Raw genomic sequence first — 23,965 nt, 5'->3', positions numbered from 1 at the left:
TGGGGGCTGTGGGGGCTGTGGGGGCTGTGGGGGCTGTGGGGGCTGTGGGGGCTGTGGGGGCTGTGGGGGTGGTAACTTCCACAGGAGCCAGGATTCCAGGAGACATGAGTGAACACCTTCCTTCCAATATAGGGGGGGGGGAATTACCACCACTGGTTACTGGAGTTCCACACCTCAGCTCGACTGGAGACCAGCCTGTCTGTACATAGCCCATTGCCCCACATATTTGGGTAGTCATCACAAACAAAACAGCTGACCCTAGCCAATAGTGCAATGGCTAATGCTGCAATGGAAACAGGATATAACTAAGCCAAGATAAACTGGATCTGCTTAGTCTAGATGAAAATAACTACTCATGGGACCCACAAATGTGTGGGCAGTAAAGAACTCGTTCTACTTCTATCATTTAAGCCTTAGAAAGTTATGAGGTACATAAGTATATAAACTGATAATGATACATTGAACATAAGTCAGATAGTGAATGCCTTCTGAATTAAGACATGTGTGTTAAACAAACAACAAAACCTAAGTGCATCATGACATCAGAAGTACATGCAGGGGTTGGGCACAATAAAATATGACCAGAGAAACAAGTATTGACTGGTTTATTGTAGATTTCTTAGAAGATCATGACAAGAAAGAGTTTAAAATTTATGGTTGAAAGAGTACACACATGCAGGAAACATTGTTTTCTAGGAAGTAATGAATGACATTAGTGAATCTTAGTTTTGTCTTGTCAATCAATAAGATGTAAAGAATAATTCCTTGCACTATTCAAGAAACATAAAATCTTCATCAGCACATTTAATTCCAGAGATAAAAGTCTCTACTGATTTATATATTTTTACTAAGAAGACAGAAAATTTTGGAGACATGCTGTGTGATGCTCTGTTTTTCTGACCTAAAGTTTGGTATCACTGAAATGATCTGGGAGACATGATTATAATTAAGGATGTAGTTGTGCAGTATGCTGGGCAGTCCCCACTGTGTGCTTATTTCAGAGGTTTCCTACCCATCAGCATTATCCAAGTCTCAACTCAGCTACCCATATTTTAATTCTCAAAAATTAGAAAATAATAATTAGTGCTTTCCAAATTTGGCATATAAGCTCATAGAGCTTGCACAGTTGAAAGACTTTATATAACCAACATATTTCAACTGTAAAGGTATATGAAAAAATCACAGCTAGAAAGTATGAGTGAAATCAACCTGGACAAACATGTTCTTTCCATGACTGATTAGGGACATGGGTTCTTTTGTTTTATTGTCTCAGTACATTGTCAGAGTTAGAAATAACTGATAGATATAAAATTAAAATTCCATTTGTTAAGGTTCATTTAAACAATTTTAATGAAGTTTTCTGGTTAGTAGTTTTACAAGTATTTATTAAATCTCATGATACCAGGAAAAGTAAAATGAAGGAAAGAATCTTGAAAATTTAGGAAAAACAAATCTCTGAGGAAATAATGGCAGACACGTAAAATGTCCTAGTGCTGTAGAAGCAACTTGCGACAACTCCTAGAAAAATGTTTTTACTTGTTTGCCTCATCTTTAAAAGCATAGAAGTAATTTCATACATGTACATTATCACATGGTATTTCTGAATGTTATATTTTATTGTACTACGGGGTCATGCTATGTAGCTGATGCTTGTCTGATGAAGACTATATGGTCTATACTAGCTGGAAATTCTTTGTAGTTCTTTTGTAAGAATTCTGAATGTGTGTGTATATATATATATATTCATCCATAGCTGAACTTTGTATGTTTGTAAAGACTGAGTTTTTGATTGTTTGTTTGTTTTCAATAAAACATTTAACTTTAATCGGCAATATAGGAAATCAGTTCTTCAAGTCCTTGAAAAAAATCTCAATCCTCAATTATGCATTCTTCAGTTCTTATCAAATGCCTCACTGAGAAAAATGATAATTAGGTAAGATAGTTTAACAGAAATAAAATCTATGCCCTCCTCATATAAATGGCCAACATTCTTTGATTTATTATATAATTGGTTTCTACAGAATATTATTCATTGCAAGATGCCCGTGAATAATAATCACCATTTCTCCCTGGAAAAAGCTGGATCTCATGAATAATTTAGATTGAATTACTAAGAGTTAGCAAATAAGTTGTCAACGGAGGAAAGATGGAACTTAGAAATGTGGTGATTCATTTGTTCGAGCTTAATCTTTTGTCATGTGTTTCTAAGTGAATAACATCATTGACAGGTTATAAGCCCTTTCTAGACAAGACCAATTTTAAACAAGACCCTTTTTGGCAAGTTTTTTTTTCCCTGCAAAAATTCAGAATGACTCACTTGCCCTGTATAATTCAGAATTCAAAGTTACATAATAAGTTCACTTTCTTTGTTCAACATTTGTGCTTAGTTGATACTACAGGCTTAAAGCAATTGTTCTCAATGTATATGGTCTCAGATCAATAGTAGCATAGTCATTTAGGAACATAAAGTGGGACAATATGATTCTGCTTGCACTGAATCTCTAAAAGAGAGTTCATGTTAGAAACATTTTATCTGTAAAGTTTTGCTAGTGATGCCTGTCTCACATGGTAGTATCAGTTGACTTTGGAGGAATGAAATAATATTCAAGTATGTCTTATAATATGAACAAATGAAAAATAGATAGAAAATAAGGCATATATAATCCACTTTAATTTCAGGAAAATCTTTGACTCATTTAAAATTTATTGGCCTCTCCCTGATATAGAAAAATAATATCACTGTTACACAATACTAGATAAATTCTATATTCCAGAGCATAGTTTCGATTAGCTTAAATTTCTACATGTAATCTTTTCTCCTCTAAGAAATATCATTTTAATTAAATATTCAGTAGTGGCTTCTTTTATTTTGTTTATTTTAACTTCCAGAGTATGAGTGGGGGGAAACAATGGGGAAGTTTCAGGTGGGATGAAGGAAAGAAGATTTTTATGATAATACATCAAGAATAAACTTATAAAACCCAAAGTTTTCATATGAATATTTTAAAAATATTCTCAGGAAAATAGAATGTCATCTGTATTATTTAAACTTTGACCTATGTACAAACAAGAGGATAATTAGTATTCATTCGTCTTTAAGCTCATAAACAAAGATGTTAGATGGCATTGCCAATATATTAAAAATATCGCTGTTCAATAATAGAATATTGGAATATGCATAAAACATTGTTGAATAGATCTGACTAGTAAAGAACTGGTACCAATAATAACCATAGACACTGATGAGGGCTCTATTGTTTTAAACAGAAAATAATTGGAGGAAAAAATTTTAAAGGATGTATGATAAAATAATGCCATACTGGAAAGTTATAGCAATTTTCTTATATGGAAAATTATAACCAGGACTGGAAGAAAAATTAACTTCATATTAGTGCTTAAATTTCTACATTATGAATCTTGAGATATGGTTCAGAAAGTAAGTAAACTTTTTCTACTAACACGAAAACCAGAGTCCAAATACCCATTAGTCATATCAGAGGTGTTCATGTGAGCCTGCAACTTCAGAACTGTGAGGAACACAATCAGGAGGATTCCTGAGGCTTGTTCCTAGCTAGCTAATTTACAAGTTCAAAGAATGGTCTAGTTTCACATAAATCATGCAGACTGATAAAGCATGACATCTGATTGCCTCTGTGTACCTTCTCACTCACATGTGCATACCCTTTGTCCACAGATGTAACATCTACTTCCAGATGTGGGTGGGAAAAGGTGGTGGCTGAATAGCTCCTGCAATAACTGCATCCAAAAAGTCATGCATATGTGAACAATTAGAGACTCAATAAGTCATGTTCACAAGAAACATGGGTATCATTTGGGACACTGTTGAAATGATCTTTGGATAACAAAGAAAAGACATGCCAAAGAAATCAGGAAGGAAATATTGCCCATACCATTCCTTTACAATCTTCAGCTGCCACCCGCATGGAGAAAGAATGTAAATTAAGTAAAAGCCTTATCCTCTATAAAGCACCAGATTGGACATGGTGAAAACAAGTTTCAGACCAATACCAACATCCAAAGTTTCCAGGCCTAATAGCTTAATCTTCAGCTCTAATAATGGTTCTCAAGGAATCAAAGAATTTCTTCTACCATATTTTCTTTGTAGTAAAACAGACAAATGGGTAAAACTTCAACTGTGGAAGAGAAGACAGAAAAGGTAACATAGACCTTTATTTTACAAAGAAATTCTAAGATTAGAAGAATGAGGCCCATTACTAGATAGAAGCAGAAGCCCCACAGAGACAACAAAGTGTGCAGAGTCAGCATCAAACTCTTGTGCTCACTAAAGAGACTTTTGGCTTACTTCATTTGCAACATTTTGACTTGGATTTAGACATACTCTATATTCAAATCCTGAATTTGTTGAGGCTCTGAGATCCATGTATGAAACAATTTTAGGTCTAGTAGATATTCTCCACTTACAGGTACCACAGCTACAACAAAATCAGAATATCGAGATAAAAGTTTAGAGCTTCCAAAGACCAGACAGAAATGGGCCAAAAGGGAGGTATACTGATGATTTCTATCCCTGTCTATTGTAAGTTCATGAAATTCAGGTGAAAGACTATCTTAATTAACTCTATCCTTAGTTTTGTAGCAGAACATGGAGAACATTTCATTAGCTGGCACATTAAAGGGTAACAGACAAGGGAGTATGTTATGAGATATGAAAGTGACAGCATGTTGAATTTTGCAGTTGTAGGATGTTGAAAAAAGGGTTGACACCTGTCCTCATAGATTATAATGACAGAATAGCAACAACATTACAAGATTACACACAATCCACTGTTAGACCTTAGAACCATTTGAGGTCATTAAACATATCAACAATCAACATCCTGTAGCTTTGCGGGTCTTGATACATCTCCAGCTCTATCCTGAATGTAGTGGGCTGTGATTTCAGACTATGGCATTGCTTTGTGACTTTAATAAACACAGGTATAACTTCGAACTTGGAATCTGATATCCCCTCTGAAACTTTGCACTGAGACTACCATATACAGAAGTTTCTGCCTAGAATCTGCAGACTACAAAGGAGAAATCTAGGTTTACTGTAACCTACAAACGGGTCTGTAGGTATAGACCTTTGCCTGGTAATATTATGGGACATTTTAAAGAATTCATGAATTACAAATTTGGAACAAACTTTCTTGTGCTAAAAATATGTCAGTGTTAAATAACACACTTATTAAATCAACCTGGCACTATCTAGTGCCAAAATAAAGAAATTGGCTATAGACATAGTGAGATGTTATTCTTTTTAGATTTTTTTGTCAAGGAGGCAAGTCTTAAATCACTAAAACTGGAATAAATTTTGGATTGTTCAATTTTCTTTTTTTTTGATTTTTAATATTTTTATTACATATTTTCCTCAATTACATTTCCAATGCTATCCCAAAAGTCCCCCATAGCGCCCCCCACTTCCCTACCCACCCATTCCCATTCTTTTGGCCCTGGCATTCCCCTATATTGGGGCATATAAAGTTTGCAAGTCCAATGGGCCTCTCTTTCCATTGATGGCCGACTAGGCCATCTTTCCATACATATGCAGCTAGAGACAAGAGCTCCGGGGTTCTGGTTAGTACATCATGTTGTTCCAACAATAGGGTTGCAGATCCCTTTAGCTCCGTGGGTACTTTCTCTAGCTTCTCCATTGGGAGCCCTGTGATACATCCAATAGTTGACTGTGAACATCCACTCCTGTGTTTGCTAGGCCCCGGCATCGTCTCACAAGAGACAGCTATATTTGGGTCCTTTCAGCAAAATCTTGCTAGTGTATGCAATGGTGTCAGCGTTTAGAAGCTGATTATGGGACGGATCCCTGGATACAGCAGTCTCTAAATGGTCCATCCTTTCATCACAGCTACGAACTTTGTCTCTGTAACTCCTTCCCTGGGTGTTTTGTTCCCAATTCTAAGAAGGTGCACAGTGTCCACACTTTGGTCTTCATTCTTCTTGAGTTTCATGCGTTTATCAAATTGTATCTTATATCTTGGGTATCCTAAGTTTTGGGCTAATATCCACTTATCAATGAATACATATTGTGTGAGTTCTTTTGTGATTGTGTTACTTCACTCAAGATGATGCCCTCCAGGTCCATCCATTTGGCTAGGAATTTCATAAATTCATTCTTTTTAATAGCTGAGTAGTACTCCATTGTGTAAATGTACCATAATTTCTGTATCCATTCCTCTGTTGAGGGACATCTGGGTTCTTTCCAGCTTCTGGCTATTATAAATAGGGCTGCTATGAACATAGTGGAGCATGTGTCCTTTTTACCGGTTGGGACATCTTCTGGATATATGCCCAGGAGAGGTATTGCTGGATCCTCCTGTAGTACTATGTCCAATTTTCTGAGGAACCGCCAGACTGATTTCCAGAGTGGTTGTACAAGCTTGCAATCCCACCAACAATGGAGGAGTGTTCCTCTTTCTCCACATCCTCGCCAGCATCTGCTGTCACCTGAATTTTTGATCTTAGCCATTCTGACTGGTGTGAGGTGGAATCTCAGGGTTGTTTTGATTTGCATTTCCCTGATGATTAAGGATGTTGAGCATTTTTTCAGGCGTTTCTCTGCCATTCGGTATTCCTCAGGTGAGAATTCTTTGTTCAGTTCTGAGCCCCATTTTTTAATGGGGTTATTTGACTTTCTGGAGTCCACCTTCTTGAGTTCTTTATATATATTGGATATTAGTCCCTTATCTGATTTAGGATAGGTGAAGATCCTTTCCCGATCTGTTGGTGGTTTTTTTGTCTTATTGATGGTGTCTTTAGCCTTGCAGAAGCTTTGTAGTTTCATGAGGTCCCACTTGTCAATTCTCGATCTTACAGCACAAGCCACTACTGTTCTATTCAGGAATTTTTCCCCTGTGCCCATATCTTCAAGGCTTTTCCCCACTTTCTCCTCTATAAGTTTCAGTGTCTCTGGTTTTATGTGAAGTTCCTTGATCCACTTAGACTTGACCTTTGTACAAGGAGATAGGAATGGATTGATTCGCATTCTTCTACATGTTAACAACCAGTTGTGCCAGCACCATTTGTTGAAAATGCTGTCTTTCTTCCACTGGATGTTTTTAGCTCCCTTGTCGAAGATCAAGTGACCATAGGTGTGTGGGTTCATTTTAATGTTTTACATTAGAAGAATTTAAACTTTGAGAAAACCATGCCAAAAACTGGAGATAACCTCACCAAAATAGGCACATGATCCTAAAGAAAACAACAAGGGGAGAGACATCATATGCAGTGGTATCTCAACTCGATCAAAGCATATTCTTCTTCAGAAACCTTACATTCATGAAATTGTAATAAGACTGTTATAGTACTGAATAGAAAAAAAAAGTTCAAAAATTTATGTTTCAAACTGAGATTTTAGTATTTAGAAAGCTACCCGCTTGGTATGAAGAGACAAAATAGAAGAAAGAGGAGAAGGAGGAGGAGAAGGAGGAGGAGGAGGAGGAGGAGGAGGAGGAGGAGAAGAAGAAGAAGAAGAAGAAGAAGAAGAAGAAGAAGAAGAAGAAGAAGAAGAAGTAGAAGAAGACGAAGAAGAAGACGAAGACGAAGAAATTTCGAGAGTACCAGAAGCTGAGTAAATATAAGGCAATCAAAACTATCCAAATTTTCTTGCTAAGTAGAGTTCTTTAATGTTAAGGTCATGAATCATCATAAATATTTCAATTCATATCAATAAAATGTAGACGGGAAACATCAAAATGATAATGACTGGTTTAATATGTTAAGTAACATAGACAAATATAGAAATAATATTAATACATTAATTTATCACTACTTATAGTTATATGATCATGTTAACTATCAAGGGACAGTCCAAAGGCCTGACATTTTTACTGATAATATGGTGTGCTTGCAAAGAGAAGTCTAGCATGACTGCTCTCAGAAAGTCCTAACAAGCAGCTGAAAGTTTCAGATGAAAATATTTACACCAAAGTAATGGACAGAAGCTGGTGACCCTGGTGGTTGAATTAGGGAAGAAACTGAGGAGGAAGACAAACCTATAGGAAGTCCAGCAGTCTCAACTAACCTGAACTCCCAAGATTGCTCAGATACTGAGCCAAGAACCAGGAAGCATACACCAAGTGATTGATATTGGGCCCCCACCACATATATAGCAGAGGACTACAGGGTCTTGACTCAGTGAGAGAAGGTGCACCCAACCCTCAAGAGTCTTGAGGCCCTGGGAAAGGGGAGGTCTGATGGGGTTGGAATAGGGGGTAGGGGTCGGGACATCCTCCTGGAGACATGGTGTGTTTGGGGTGGAGGAGATATGGGATGTGGAACAGTCAGAGGGCAGACCGGGAGGGGGATAAACATTAGACTGTAAAAATAAATTAAGAAATAAAAAATAAAATAAAAAATTACAAACATCTCATCATACATAATGCTTAGATAGACAATAAAATATAAAACATAAGAAGTAAAATATACTGTTTGTATTAAAGAAGAATACTTTTATAAAAAAAAAAAAAACTAAGCCACATAAACTCAAAATAAATACTGTAAAAACTACAGGTGTTTATATGTAATAGCAATCCATGTTAAAAAAAAAGTTATCATAGGAGCTAGAGAAAGTACCCAAGGAGCTGAACGGGTCTGCAGCCCTATAAGAGGAACAACAATATGAACTAACCTGTAAACCCCAGAGCTAATGTCTCTAGCTGCATATGTAGCAAAGGATGGCCTAGCTGGCCATCAATGGGAGGAAAGGCCCTTGGTGTTGTGAAGATAATATGCCCCAGTGCAGGGGAATGCCATGGCCAGGAAGTGGGAGTGGATGGGTTGGGAAGCGGGACAGGGATAGGGTATATGGGAGTTTCTGGATAGCATTTGAAATGTAAATGAAGAAATTATCTAAAAAAGAAAAAGTATTGAAAAGAAACTCTTATGGATTGCTTACTCAAAAAATGTCAGATCATGGAGAATGGTAATTTAATATAGGTTAATTCTAATTTTTTCTGTAATTTTTATAAAAGTGGTATAATTTTACCAAATTCATTTGTTGAGTCTTTATTACTTATCACATTTTTGTCTTATATTATCTTCGGATCACTTAGTAATGTTGAATAAGATTTTTAATATATTGTTGGATGGATTTTTCTACTTGTTGACAGAGAATTTTTATAGCTAGGTCCATTGAGAAAATGGGCCAATGGTTCTCTTTGTTTGTTGTTACCTTAAGTAAGTAAAAGTAAAGAGTAAACAAAAGAAAAAAAAATGGAAGAAATAAGAAAGAGGTAAAAGAAGGTGAAAATGCCAATAGCAAAACCTTTACTAATAATTGCCTTCAATGTAAATAGAAGAAATTCTCCAATAAACTGTATATAGCAGCAAAAAAATTCCCAACTATATGTTGCTTACTAGAAATTCACATTATTTTTAATGGAGATATTGATTAAAAGAAAAATTGGTAAAAATGTTATTTAATGTTAATGGTAAAAGAAAGAGAAAGAAATAACAGCTAGATTTATATCACATGAAATATGTTTAAAAAACAGAATAAATAAGGATGTTCATCATTTAATAACTTAGCATTCAATTGGCCATAATAAATAATTCCAAATATATATGGAACAAGTGTAAAATAATTTTAATTTATAGGGAATACATTAACATGTTTTAAAGAAGAGAAAGAAATATATGCAAGCGGTGTAGTCACCACTTCTTCACCCGTGTTTAAATTTCCCAACATCAACAAAAAAATAATCTAAAAACAACAGAATTTTACCTAACCATAGGAATAAAATGACCCTGATGCATCAACACTGCTCCATACATATTATCCTCAGATATATTCTGAGCATAAATTATGTTTCAATTATTTTTATCAAACAATTTTGATTACCATTTCTGAACATATGGTAAAGCTAGAAAACATAAAAATACAGTATTCTAAATTATATTCATAAACAGAAAGAAAAACAAGCTAACCTAACTATACAAAATAGTATACTCAGATATGTAAAATTTGAGACAAAAATGGAAATTGTATATTTGGACTGACGGCAGAAGAAACAAAGCATCATAATGATAAGAATACACAAACAAATTTGATGATCTAAAATAAATGAAGAAAATATTGCTAAACACGTACACCTTATCAAAATATGAATAAATAGAAACATAAACACATCTGTAATTCAATAATCATTGGTCAAACCAATAGCTGAAAACTTTACCATCAAATAAAAGCATAGATTCAGAATCTTCATTTTTGAATTCTAATCAACATTTAAGAAAGTAGTATCCATTTTCTTTAATTTATTGTAAAAATATAAAAGGAAAGAATTACAATTAACATATTTTGGGAAATCAACTTAATCTGAACATAAAATCAGATGAGGCAAAGACACAGAGAATTATTGACCCATCTTCTTAATGTACTTAATTTTAGAAATCCTCAACTACCTGGAAGAAAATACGTCCAACAACACACAAAATAATGTCACTATGCTCAGGTGAAATTCATCCATTGAACCATCATTCTTGTGAAAGACTAAGTAAATATGATATAGGAAAATGTGTACATAATTCAAAAAAATAAATTGACAAACTTCTATGTCCACTTATGATTAAATATTATTAGCCGGGCAGTGGTTGTGCATGCCTTTAATTGCAGCATGTGGGAAGTAGAGGAAGGAGAATTTCTGAGTTCAAGGCAGTGAGTTCCAGGACAGCTAAGGCTACACAGAGAAACCTGGTCTTAAAAAAACAAAGATAGATAGATAGATAGATAGATAGATAGATAGATACATAGATAGATAGATAGATAGATACATACATACATACATACATACATACATATATACATAGCTAGATGAGAGAGACAGACAGACAGAGAGAGAAAGAGAGAGAGAGAGAGAGAGAGAGAGAGAGAGAGAGAGAGAGAGAGAGAGAGAGAGAGAGAGAGAGAGAGAGAGAGAGAGAGAGATTGAACAGGGAAAGTTAGAAATAAATAAAATTAATACAGAACATTTAAAATTCTCTGTATTGAATTAAGAAACACTTGATAGCTTCTCTATAGCTTGTGGCAAGTATTTTTATTATGTATAAATACCTAAATAAATTACTTTATTTTTTGATATTGAACAAATTCAACAGTGTGTCTAGATGAAAATCCTGTAGCCTTTTATATACTAGTAGCATATTATCTGTAATTGGAGTAATAAAACTCAATTACAGGAGCTACAAAAATACACTAATAAATGTAATTAAAGAGTAGAGGACATCTAGAGTAGAAATTAAGGAAAAGAAAAACTGTGAAAGAAACTGAGTAGGGCATTGTGAAATAAAAAGCATGGTTATGAATTAGAAGTGTGGATACTGTTAAAGTAGCCAGATCAATCGTCAGATTAAACAAACTCTTAAGAAATTCATGAATTAGAGAAAACAATTGAAAATATATATTGAATTTCTAAAAAAGTTCTAATAAACAGTTTCAAATCTGTTGGTTAAAAGGAAATAAGTATTATAACACCAGACTTAAAAATACAGGATAATATGTGGTAATTAAAACATTATGCTATGAAGAATATCTGTAGGAGGGGCAGTGTTAAGACTTGACTTGACAAGATATTTGCAGTAGCTGTATAACAATAAAACATTTACCTATCTTATATGTAAGTCACTTTGCTATTGGAGCTGACTTGCCTGAGTTCCTTTTGGGCCAGAAAGTGCAGGCTCTGGTAATTAACACCTAATCATAAAACAGCAGGAAATTAAGTAAAGGATTAATTGCTAGGGCCTTTTTCCTCTTGTCCAAATCCTTCTCACTTGTCAGACTAGGGCAAAGTTTGGAAAAATAAACTTCCATTGAAACAGGATGACAGAAGGAAAAACTTTTACCAAGCAAATATTTATTAGGACCAAGACTGTTTTACTACACAGGGATTTGGGTTTTTTGTTTTGTTTTGTTTTAGTTTTGGGTTTGGTTTGGTTTGGTTTGGTTTGGTTTGGTTTGGTTTGGTTTGGTTTGGTTTGGTTTTTTTTTTTTTTTTTTGTTTTTTTTTTTTTTTTTTGTTTGTTTGTTTGGTTTTTTTTGTGACCAATCAAGTCAAAGCTTCATTTCAGGACCCTCAAGATGGATTTTTGAATAACAGGAGCTCTTTTTTATATCTGCTCCTCTTCAAAGAGTGCCCATATTGATTAAACGGTTCTTTGTGTTTATTTAGCTGATCTCTTCAGGATGAGTGACAGACCCTTACTTGCCAGGACTCCATGGCCGAAGGTTTGGCTTCATCTAATCTAGTAATAAAAGCCTAATAATTACTTACTTTTGGAAATGAATTATACCGATATCACTTGGACATGAAAGAACATGTCCTTATACATGGAAGAGAACACATTAATTTTGACTTTGTTATTTTTATAATGTGTTTATTTTGTCCTTAGTAAGGACTAAGTTTGTATGTGATGTAATCTTTTCATTATACTAAATAATTACTGATTTAACTTTCAAAATAGCTCAATACAAAAGAGCTGTCTAATGTCCTCTGCTACATATACATTTGGAGCCATGGGTCTCTTCATGTGTACTCTTTGATTGATGGTTTAGTCCCTGGGAGCTCTGGGAAGTCTGGTTTGTTGTTCTTTCTATGGGGTTGCAAACCCCTTCAGCTCCTTCAGTCTTTCCCCTAACTCCTCCATTGGGGTCCCCTGTTCAGTTCAATGGTTGGTAGCAAGAATCCACAACTATATTGGTCAGGCTCTGGCAAAGACGTTGGGGAGACAGCTCCCATATCAGGCTCCCATCAGCAAACACTTTGGCATCAGCAATATGGTATGGGTTTAATGGCTGCATATGGGATGGATCCCCAGGTGGGCCAGTCTCTGGAAGTCCTTTCCTCAAGTCTCTACTCCACTCTTTGTGCCTGTATTTTCTTTACACAGGAGTGATTCTGGGCTAATATTTTTGAGATGGGTTGGTGGTCGATTCCTCAGGCAAGGTAACGTTTAACCGCTAAGGTATATGGTCTCTACAGTTCTGTCTCCTTTTTTGTTGGGTATTTCAGCTAATATCTTCACTATTGGGTACTTGGAGCTTCTTGCTTTCCTGGCATTTGGGACTCTCTGGTGCCTACTTCCAGTTCCCCGTCCCCCACTGCTGCACACCTCTATTCAATTTCCTGAACCTCTGTACATCTCCCCTGTCTTGTCCCATACCTGATCCTGCCCCCTTTGCCCCTCCCTGTACTCTCTTCCTCCCAAGTCCCTTCTGCATTCTACTCTCCGTGATTTTGTTCCTCCTTCTAAATAGGACAGAAGCACACACACTTTGTTTTTCCTTCCTCTTGAGCTTCCTATAATCTGTGAGTTGTATCATGGGTATTCTGATCTTTTTTTTCTAATATGCAATTATCAGTGAGTACATACCATGTGTATTCTTTTGTCACTGTGTTACCTCTCTCAGGATGATATCTGAAGCAAAAATTCCCAATGTCGCATTTGAACATGGTGTGTACTTTAAAACACAAGAAATCTTAATTGTGTAATATAATAGAAGTTTACTCTTTCCTTAATCTTTCTTAAGCATTATGAGAAGCATGTGTGTATTAAAATATCACAAAGCGTCCATTATTATATAAAATTTTTATATTACCTAAACTGAAGTCAAATTAATAAAACTTAAAATAATTTTTCTTACTGTTATTGAGAGATTCTACTTTTCAAAGATGTAAAAGGCTAGAATGTAGTGAATTTTAAATTTTATGAAATAAAAACATTTAGAAAAGGAGCAGAGTTGGGGGAGGGTATAGGGAACTTTTGGGATAGCATTTGAAATGTATATAAAGAAAATATCTAATAAAAAAGAAAGAAAAGGAACTGATAGTTACTAACCCAATAATCTATATGAAAGTACAGTGCTTTCATATATCATTGCTCACACATTTATCAATCATTTCTTTTATAAAATACAGATGTAATGCCTATTCCTTCACTGTCTACGATATTTTGTTGCTATTGGTAAAAACATTATAATCAAAAATGACTATCTAAAAATGTTTCCTATAAAATGTCAGAATCTTACAGCTGTGTGTTAAATGAATATATGACTGTGAACATTTCAATAAGTAGAATTGATATATCTATTTTAAGGCATTTTTATTATTATTTTCTTCATTCACATTTCAAGTGCTATCCCCAAAGACTCCTATAAGCCCCCCAGCCCTGCTCCCCAACCAACCCACTCCCGCATCCTGGCCGTCATTCCTCTGTACTGGGGCATATAATTTTCGCAATACCAAGGGCCTCTCCTCCCATTCATGGCTGACTAGGCCATCCTCTGCTACATATGCAACTAGATATATCTTTTTAGTCAACTATAAAATCAGGTATTAGTTGTACTCAATTTTTTATAACCAAGCAAATGCTAAAACAATATTTAAATGTACACTGTTGGTAATTTAAATTCACTGAAATTAATTGAAATCCAGTTAATGGAATTTCATTAAATAAACTTGATGTGGTATGGTTTAAGAGTATATGCTTTTTATTTACATCATATAGGTGTAAATAATTCTTTTTCTTAAATTCAAAACCTTTATTTCATTGAAATGTGCAGGAGACACAATTTATATACCTTAATAAGCTTAAGATTCTCATTTGGGTTATAAGATGGAAAAATTGGGTCTGGGGCATATTAATAAGTTTATACCAATAATAGTTGCATATATACACAGGCATCGTTGTTGGGTTTATTTATTTCTTTAAAGCTACAGATTTTATTCCCCTTTTGGTCTACCCTCTGACTGTTTCACATCCCATACCTCATTTCTGGCCCCTGTCTCCATGAGGATGTCCCCACCTCTGACCCAACCAGATCTCTAAACTCCCTGGGGCCTCCAGTCTCTTCAGGGTTAGGTGCATCTTTTCTGACTGAACCCAGTCCTAGCAGTCCTCTGCTCTATCTATCTATCTATCTATCTATCTATCTATCTATCTATCTATCTATCTATCTATCTATCTATAGGGGGTCTCATTTCAACTGATGTGTGCTACCTGGTTGGTTTTCGATTATCTGAGAGTTCTCAGGGGTCAAGGTTAACTGAGACTGCTGGTCCTCCTACAAGGTCGTCCTTCTCCTCAGTTTCTTCCTGGTTTTCCCCAATTCAGCAACAGAGGCCAGCAGCTTCTCTTCTTTGGATGGGTACAAATATCTATATCTGACTCTTTCAGCTTCTCGTTGGGTCTTTTGGAGGGGAGTCATGGTAGGTCCCTTTTTGTGAGCTCTCTGTAGCCTCAGTAATAGTGTCAGGTCTTGGGGCCTCTCCTTGAGCAGGACCCCACTTTGGGCCTGTCCTTGGACCTTCTTCTTTTATATTAATTAAAAATTGATGATGTCTTTGAAGTAAAAGATGATGCAAAATATCTGTACATATCTAGATACCTATCTACTAATTATCAAAACATTTGTGCTACAGACTCTGGCTCAAAGGACTTGATTTTCCTCCTCAATATTGGTGTTCAGCTATCATCATCAACACTGTGAAACATGTTCATTCTCTTCTGCAGATAAATTTCTCAAATAAAGGGAAATTATGGCCACAGAAGTGAAGTGAAAAACTTAGATAGGGCTCTTATTCAAAGGAACCATTGGTAGTAGCATTATGCTAATATCAAGTATGACGAAAAAAATGCTACAAACTAGTCCTGGTTTATAAGTTCAGAATAATGAATTTATTGAAGTTGTTTACTATAATGAATTATCACAAATGTAACAATTTAAAGCAACAGTTATTTATTTCCTAATAGTTTTGGTTTCAGACGTTCACCATATAATCTTACAATCAAGTAAGATGAAGCTTGACCCCATAAAGCCAAAACTCGGATATTGACTTACACATAGTATCTGCAGTACTCTTGGCTTTTAATTTGAACAAGACTCTTGACAAAATATCCTTCTTTGGGACTCTAGAGGTAAGTTTTTTCCTCCCTTGCCATCTGTTACTAACCAGACTCCCCAGTTCCTTAGGTCATCCACCTTACCTAATTTCAAGAAACATTCTCTAGTATCTGAAACCCATCTGATTTGACTAAATTTACCCAAATGACTAAAGATAATTTCCAGAACATCATGTCTTTAATATTAATCCTGCCTGTAACATCCTTATTCCTGTGGCAAAACTACAATACTGGCCCAGAAGAGCAAATATCATGAGGGTCGAAATATTATTCACTGCAAAGTAATTAAGTGCCATAGGCCACTGAGAACAGGAATAAGACATGTTGCTTAGGAAACACTGGGGCGCCTGAGAGTGAGAGTCTTTGTATTTAAGGAAGGTAGCACAATCTCACTGTGAGAATCCAGAAGCTGCACAATGGGAAGACAATTCAGCCTTTCAGTGAAAAGACAGCAAGAAACCATTATGGAAAACATCATAGGCAGACAGTAGAAATTTCAGTGAATTTCAAACTAAAGAACACAATCTTTTTATGCTCAGAAAAAGTGGAAATCAAGAAAGAAACATAATTTTAAAAAGATGGCTGAAAATCTTCCTGCTATATATATATATATATATATATATATATATATATATATATATGAACAAAAATAACCAATGGGGGAACAATGGCTATACAATACAGTGTTGTTAGGGACATTTGAGGGATTTTAAGAAGAATGGTAGGAAAAGGCTATGGGCATGAAATCGAGGAGAAAAAAGAATATAATCCTATTTCAATTGAAAACCTATTTTAACATAAAATACTTTTATAAAAATAGAAAAGGAAAAATTGGCAGAAGGTAATCATTTAAATAAGGGTGGATTACAGTTTCAGCAGATTAGACTATTACCTTTATGGGGAGAAGCATGGCAATGTGCAGGCAGATTTAGTGTTAGAGATGGAGCAGAGAGTTCTATGTCTTGGTCCAATGGCAGCAGCAGGAGTCTGTGGGCAACAGTGAACATAGCCTACACATAGGAGAACCTCAAAGTCTGACTCTCACATTTCCTCCTCAAGAACACACCTCCTAATTGTGCCACTCCATAAGTGCCAAGTATTCAAATGTATGAATCTATAGAGGACATCCCTATTCAATCCTTCACAGCAATTTTTTTTTACAATAAAACAGTTGCCCTGCTCTATAATTTCATCACTACTAATACAATTGTACATTCTAGTTTGCTTCTTAGGTGGATCTGCTTGTGTTCTACTGAAAAACACAGTAGCTAACTGAAATTTAGAATACCAAGAGAAGACAAAATGTGAAATTCTTCAGTGGACAGTGTACTGACACTATTTTACATTTGGGGAAACTGTTATGACTGTTGAGGGATGGATAATGGAAACCCTTTAACTTACAAACATGCAGGAATATGCAATATGTCAAAATTCTTAGATGATGGAATTTATAAAATATCTGTTTAACAAAAGATTTATTTATATTATTTATTTATATTATTTAGCACTTTGCTATTAAATATTTCAATAAGAATAAAATAATCATAACCATATAGCTAAATAACTAAATGCAAGATAACCAAATAACTAAAGGCAAGGAAAAATAGATTTCAGAAATTAGATTTTATAAACTAAGAACGTTCTCCATTTAACTGAACTATTTGAACTGAGTGAATTTAAAAAAAATCAAAAGCCAGGGAATAATAGTTATGAATTCGAGACATCAGTGGAAAACTTAGGGATAGATTATCATGTGGATGGAAAATATTCACAAAAATAATAGTGAATACTGTTGTGTAAGAATTCTTAAACAAAAAACTAAAATGTAACTCAGGTTTTGGGGGAGTCATAATTATGAGATCTGGGTCAAGTTCAAGTGATTGAGATAATTCTTCTTAATATGTGGAAACTAGTGTAGCATCCTAGTAGTCCAACATTTTTATTTTATATATACAAATGCATTATTTTGTAGATAGTTTGTTTCTTTACTACCTTCTGAAACCTCAATACCTAAGAGCCTTTACACAAACTAGCCAATTAATAAAATGAACACAAGCTCTAAGTCATAAGAAAAGTGAAAGACATACGAGCAACATCTCGCTTGGCTACCGGTCTATTGATATGCTGCAGGATGCAAAGGGCCAGACTAAGGTTAAAAAATAGTGGAGTAAAACCATGTCTTTATATTAGAATCACATGATATAGGTTACAGATACCAGCATTCAGGTGAAATTCATGCCATTGAAATCACATTGTCTGTGAGTAGGAGTGAAGAATAGGAGTTTAAAAAAACTGGTAACTGATTCTAATGTACTGCAACACTTACAATAGACTGTGGTAAAGGTGAAAATGTATGGAGCCATGGTTACTCCACAAGTCTTATTTTTCTAAGGCTTTATGGAATTTCAAGATAATGTATATAAAAAATTGATACTTGATTTGAAATGTGAAATAAATAAGACAGTTAACAATTGTCCAACTCAGACTTTGGAAGACACTATCCTATTTCTGCTACATATCAATATTTTTAGGAGTTTGTGGGTAATATTCCAATATTCTTTGGTTATAAAATAATGGAACTAATCGTAATTTCATTCACAAGGAGCCACTTGCAATTGTGAGTGTTTTTATAAAGCAGTAGGCAAAGGAGTAATTAATACAATGTGTAAATTTACTGGAATATAAATGCAAAAATCAATGTCAAGAAGTAGGAGATAGGATTAGGGCAAGTCAGGGAAAGCAGTATATTGGTTTCATGGTTGTAGAGTTAGACTCTATTTAACAGAAATCCTAGAATATTGAATGTGTCTGTAGGTTACATTTAAACATCTCTTTTTAGTACATTTGTACTAAATGTACAATTTATTTTTGTTTGTCGAAGTTATGTACAAAATAATGCATTTGTATCTATAAAAAAATTCTGAATCTGGAATGTTTCTGTTTTCAAATGAGTACTCATACTTTTTCAAGTATTTGATACTAACACTGGTCTAGTAGTAGTTATCCATCTGGCAAATCTTTATCTCCAATTCAGGAGGTATTGGTAAGGCAGAGGTGACTTTATATATCAGACTAACACAGACTTATTTATATGGATGAAGGCCGCTTAAATCCTAGGATTATATTGAAACTCTGAATTCCTCCCAATTTTATTAGGTATCAGCTCATACTCAAGAGATGGAGAAATAGATCATACATTTTTATTTAAAGAGCCATGACATCACATTATAAATACATTCAATATATTGATTGAAAATATTTTTTACACTTATATATTTAATGTTATCACTCCTTTATTTATTAACACAGTTTGTTCCCTAGATTTTCATACCATAAGGATCACTTACTATGGTGCATTTTCAAAATAAACGAGTTCATTTCACATTGATTTTCACTTATAAACTCTCTAAAACTCCATATGCTAAATTGTGGAAATCTTATATTGAGAATCAGCTTTTACATCATGTAGAGAAGTTAGAAGCACACCCCTCAGTTATTTAGGTCCTTCCAATCAGTTTCTTCTTTTCCAATGCTCATTAAGTGATTGAAGCCAAAGACATGCAATAGACCACATCCACTTGAAAGAATTGTGTTGAAAGACTTACATGTTATCTCTACTCTAATTATAATTTTTCCATCCATGTAGCTGGTACACTTTGATCAAGAGACAATCATTATTGCTTGTTTTCTTGTAACATGTAACACACCAAATTATAAATATGCAAGACATAGTTTCAGCTAATTTTGGGGAAAATGAAGTAATGAATATGACCACAAGTAAGCCTGGTGGTACATACCAATCAGCCTCACAAATTATATCCAATAATCTCTAACTTCTGGAATGTGTATGCATGGAATCCTGTATTGTACATGAATTGGAACTGGAGTACTATCTTCATCATTATCATCATAGTAGCAGCAGCAGCAAAGCAGCATCATGTGTATGTGTGTGTGTGTGTGTGTGTGTGTGTGTGTGTGTGTGTGACTGAGTGTGTATGTATGTATGTTTGTCTAGAGCAATAGATATGTGCTTACAGATGTATGTTCACATGTTGGTGTCCTAGTTCAGACATTGTCTACTTGTAGTGTGAGTCACTAGCCAAAAATTTGCCAACTTGGCAACATTAGCTGGCCAAGGAAATCCGTAGACACATCAGGCTCTGCTACTCAATCAATTTTAAGTGCATTCATCATGTCTATTTATTTTATGTGAATTTTGATAAACAAGATCAAGTCCTTCTGCTTGAAAATGAAATTACTGGCTATCTTCTCAGCCCCAGGATTAACTTATAGCAAATAGTTACACTGCAGAAATGATGGGATGTCAGTTGTGATAATTGTAAAAGATGCTTCCACCTTATCCTTTACTCTTTTACACCATCTTATCCTTTACTTTTTTAATGGTTCAGATAGTGACCTTTATAGTGAGGAACTGAACAGCTAAAAAGGATCTGAGGGATTTGGTTAATTAACTAGTGAAGAACTATTTTTCACAGACAGGGGAGAGAGGAAGAGAGAGAGAGAGAGAGAGAGAGAGAGAGAGAGAGAGAGAGAGAGAGAGAGCGAGAGCTGCAACTTCTCCTGAAAGTTTAACTTAATAAAAGACCTTCTAAGGTAATATTATTCATATACATTCAAAGTGTACAGGGAGTAAACATGTATCATATAAAAAATGTAAACAGAGGATTAACATATGGTTTTGGTCTTGAACACTAAATGAATTTTAGAGAGAAAATGAACAGTTGGTGCAGAGTAAAAATAACAGAAATAGGGCAAAAACAATTAAAATGAAAATCAGAGATACAGACAAGGGCTACAGGGTGACTATGGCAATCCACATCTATATGTCCTGTTTCAAACTAACTGAAATTTCCACTTAAAATTTCCACAGAAAACTGAATTACATTAAGGAGAATATTCATATTGCAAAGGTAACTACAATAATTAAAGTATGGTGTATTGTCTCATAAATATATGGGAAATGTAAAACACCTTTTAGAGAGTAAATAAATGGAAATGATAAACACACACACTGAAAACAAAACAAAACAAAACGAAATGAAATGAAACGAAACAAATCAAAAAAAAAAAAAAAAAACAAAAACAAAAACAACAACAACAACAAAAAAAAACCTTCAGGTAAAGATTCTGAGCTCAGCCATGACATGCTTCTCATTTAAAGACCTTACAACTCGTGGTATTTCATTACATAACCATATGTCAGTAGTATACTGCTAATTGTAACTCTATATAAATTGAAACTATTAGAATCAGTACTAGTTAATCCTTTATGTTATTTTCTTTGAGTTTCAGTCAAATTTCTATTGACAAGCTGCCAGTTTATTATTCAAACATGTGCTTACCCATATTTTCATATTTTACTTTATAAATTCACATGCGATATTTCTAAACTAAGTTTACATAACATAGCTACATCGAAAGTGAATATATCGTTTTGTTGTGGACACATTTATGTGTTTATTTATATCTATACACACTTCCCTTACTACGGTGTTACTATTTTTTTTTTAAATCAACAATAACAAATATCATTCTTTCCTATTTCCTTAATTTCCTGGGACAGGGTCTTCCTTTGTGGGCTTGGCAAATTTGAACCTAACTATGTATATCAGACTTGTCTTAGACTCAAAGAATGCCATCAGCCTCTACCTCCAGAGTGCTATGATTAATATTTGGCACAAAAATCATCTCTAACCATGACCCTGTCTCTGAGAATTTATTTCTTTCACAGATTTAATGAGAATGTGTAATGACCCTTCTGTTAATAGCATAAACTTCTCATAAAATATTTGATATTGTTAGATATTTAAAAATTAACTATTAAAATATCAAATATATTAAAATATAACTACTAACATACATTTTCAAAATATCAATATATATTTACTGTCCCACTTTTTTATGTATTTAGGTAGGAAATTGAACTAAAAGCCTTACATGTGCTAAGCAAGGATTCTATCACTGAGCTATCTCCAAGGCCTTTGATGTTTACATTAAAAAATAACTCCATTTCTTCTTTAAGTTTGAGAAAGTGGTATTAAATTCTTGTCTTTCTTCTGTGACTAATTGTGAAGAGAAAGAATTCCAAGGCTTACATGCAAATACAGTGATCCTTTGCTCCCTCTGTTTTATTAAAACAGATTTAATAGTCAAAATGCCTGTTATATATGAGAGTAAAAATACTATATATCATTATTTCATATATTTTATTATATAACATACATATCAATTATATATTATTAATATATTAATGCATTGACATAATATTTATTATATATAACAAATAGTGGGTATATTTATATATATATATATATATATATATATATATATATTAGATGGTAAGTTCAATGCACATCCAACAGAGTTAAGTTTTGATTTATTAGAAGAATTGGAGGAGCCAGTGGGCACTAGAACAATTGAAGAGAAGTTTGTACCTTAGGCACATGGTACTTAGAGGGATAAATCATTAAGGATTGCTATTAACCACATAAAGAATCCCTTTCATATTGTCTAAAATTTTTCTGAAACTGTGTAAGGGATTTCATTTGCAGGCATTGATAGGAAAACAACCATCTGTGATTAAATGCTTATTTATGTTCCAGGAGAAAGTGTGCATTACTTCTTTAAATACTGAGTTTGTGGTCCAGTAAATTAATATATCATGAAAAAAATTCTCAACAAGTTTTATTTCTAGAAGAAACATAAACTACGTGGTTGAAGTAATAAGTTACTTAAAAGCTATGTGGATTTGTACAAAGGACAATAGAATCAGTATAATAAACCATATTGGTTTTTACCAAAAAAGACGATAAAATACCAGGTACTATGCAGACTAAACAACAAATATTTCTAAAGTTATTGGAGCCTATGAGATCTAAAAACAGGGCTTTTATATGATTGTATCTTTAAGAGGGCCTCTGATATCCAGAGAGCTGTCTTAAGGAAAAGCCTCATATTGCAAAGAAAGGGTACTCTAGTAGTATGTCTTTCATGTAAGAATACTAAATTAATTATACCTATACTACCATAGAACCTCTATTTAAACTTGTTTACCACTCAATGGCTCTTTATGCAAAGATAATTATAATAATAATTACAGCTTCAGTTTATAATATTGGAGTAGAACCTTAATTACACACCATTCTCAAATATAAATAAAGCATTTATATAACAATATTAACATCTTAGATATAGCACAGACTGCCAAGCTGATATATTTGAAGAAGGAAAAATTAAGTGATATAATCATAAGTATTTTTGCATCCTGGATATGTAAGTATATATGTCTAGAGATTTACAGAAGTGGAAGGAAAAGAGTTGAAAGACTGTGATAGATTTAACAGAACAGAGTCAGAACATGAATGAATATTTAGAAACAAATACAACTCCATGTTCCAGGATGCAAACTAAAGTCAACTGTAAAGTCTTAGTCCTCTATCCTAAATCATGGTCTATGCTTTTATGTATCTCTTCTTTGTAGACCACCCATACTGCAATATTCTTTTATCTCTAGCCTAATCTTCTTGTATCACAAACATTTCAATTAATTGTTCCTCACTTGAAGACTTCCAAAACTATGTAAAATCTTAAGTGTACCACAAACATTTAAGTCTGTGGAATTTTCTCCTCTTAGACCTTCTTGGTCCTCTATTAGTTTCCTTTCTAATTCCCTATTTGTGACCACCAGCTCCCTCAGAATGAGGTCTTTATATTAACCTACGTTTCTCACACCTTTACTACATCTATGTTTGTTTCTTCTATTGTTTCTTGAAATCTTTAAATATTCTTCCTTCTCTGAGCACAATCTGTGAGTTTGATATTCAATATATCTTTCCAATCTTAGAGACATTTAATTAAAATTTCTTAAACCCCAAAGTCTTTTGGTTTTCCTATTTTCATAGAAATATATCTGTATCCATATGAGTTAGTGTGTGTGTGTGTGTGTGTGTGTGTGTGTGTGTGTGTGTGTGTGTGTGTGTGAGTGTGTGAGAGAGAGAGAGGAGAGAGGAGA

This window comes from Mus caroli, chromosome 2 (genome assembly GCF_900094665.2).
Source record: "Mus caroli chromosome 2, CAROLI_EIJ_v1.1, whole genome shotgun sequence".
NCBI lineage: Eukaryota > Metazoa > Chordata > Mammalia > Rodentia > Muridae > Mus > Mus caroli.
Note: the sequence above shows the minus strand (reverse complement) of the source record.